At 40.6% G+C, this 1641-nt stretch overlaps 1 non-coding gene across 1 annotated transcript; it reads right to left on the bottom strand.

Moving 5' to 3' along the window:
- Positions 1–743: 743 nt before the first annotated feature.
- On the bottom strand, positions 744–850 carry LOC118344754. Its single transcript, XR_004798506.1, has one exon. It is a non-coding gene; the product is annotated as a small nucleolar RNA R71 (small nucleolar RNA).
- Between the last annotated feature and the right edge of the window lie 791 nt (positions 851–1641).

Below are 1641 nucleotides of genomic sequence, written 5' to 3'. Positions count from 1 at the left end.
TAAAGAGTGTACTAATACATAATAAAAACTTAAAAGCACATTAATATAACATGTAGTAAAAGGGCACTAATGTAATTTCCTTCATTTCTTTGAAAACCAACAAAAACCTACGTAAAACAAATGACTTGCATGGCAGGGGCTTACTCATGGAGGAATCATGCGGTAGCGTGCGACGCAGCGAGGGGCTAGAAGCTTAGCGACGTAGCGATGGTGATCTCGGTGGAGTACTAGAAGCGAGAAAGAGTAACATGGTGAGGGAGAGACGGAGAAAGAGAGAATGAAAACTTAGTGTGATGTAGCGAGGCGTGTGACGGATCCAAATGGGGCGACTAGGAAGAGGTCACCACATCTAAATTTAATATGGCCGACCAGGAGCACAAGGCGTTAAGAGACTATGCTTTGCCCTCTGTCAATGGGGCGACATCTAGTATAAGGTGGCAAGCTATACGAGCCAATAACTTCGAGATCAAGCCAACCATCACTCAAATGATTCAACAAACCGTCCAGTTTGGGGGTAGTCACAAGAGGATCCAAATGTCCATTTTGTAAATTTTCTAGAAATTTGTGATACTTTTAAACACAACGGAGATACAGATGATGTGACTCTATTAAGACTTTTTCCTTTCTTACTTAGGGAAAAAGCAAAAGCTTGTTGAATTCTTTGCTGCTCGGCATCATCACCACCAGGGAGGAGTTGGCACAAAAAGTTATTAGCAAAATATTTCTCTCCTTCCAAGACAGTGAAGTTAAGGAATGATATTACTACTTTCACCGAAATTGAGGGTTAATCATTATATGAGGCATGGGAATGATACAAGGATTTAATGCGCAAGTGTCCACATCACGACTTCCAAGCCTCGCTTCAAGTATAGACATTTCACAACGGTTTGGGACCCACAAATCGATCTTTGGTTCATGTGGCTGCGGGAGGAGTATTAATGAGTATGACCCATGAAGCCGCATATGAACTTCTGGAAGAATTGGCATTCAACAACTCTATCAATGGTCTACAGAGAAAGCAATGCCAAGAAAGACGACTAGAGTTTTTGAACTTGATTCTATTACAAGATTGGCAGCGCAAATGCAAATCTATCACAACAACTAAGTAAGATGAACGTTAATGCTATTCAAACTAATGTTGTTGTTTGTGATCATTGCCCATGAAATTGTTCAAGTGTAGATTGCCAAGTGGGGAATCTTTTTGCCCAACCGAGTTATGAACAAGCCGATTACGTGTCAGATTTCCAACGTCAAAACAATCCTTATTTAAACACATTCAATCCCAGATGGCGAAATTACCTTAACTTTCGTGGAGCAATAATCAAGTGCCGACTAGACCACATCAACAGTTTCCACATTAAGAGAAGAAACCAATCCTTGAGGATATGTTTATGTAGTAAACGCAAAAGACTAATATGGTGATCCAAAACAACTCTGCTTCAATCCGCAATCTTGAGGCACAAATCAGTTAGATCTCAAATATGCTTATTGAGAGGACAGCAGAGACTTTACTGAGCAACATTGTAACCAGTCCGAAGGAACATGCAAAGCCATAACATTAAGAAGTGGGTGGACATATGACCAGCAGCAAACAGTAAATACCAAGCAACATGCAAAAGCTACCTAAAACGTGGAGTCTGA

This window comes from Juglans regia, chromosome 15 (assembly GCF_001411555.2).
Source record: "Juglans regia cultivar Chandler chromosome 15, Walnut 2.0, whole genome shotgun sequence".
Lineage (NCBI taxonomy): Eukaryota > Viridiplantae > Streptophyta > Magnoliopsida > Fagales > Juglandaceae > Juglans > Juglans regia.
The sequence above is the reverse complement of the archived record's forward strand: the minus strand, read 5'-3'. Positions and strand labels throughout refer to the sequence as shown.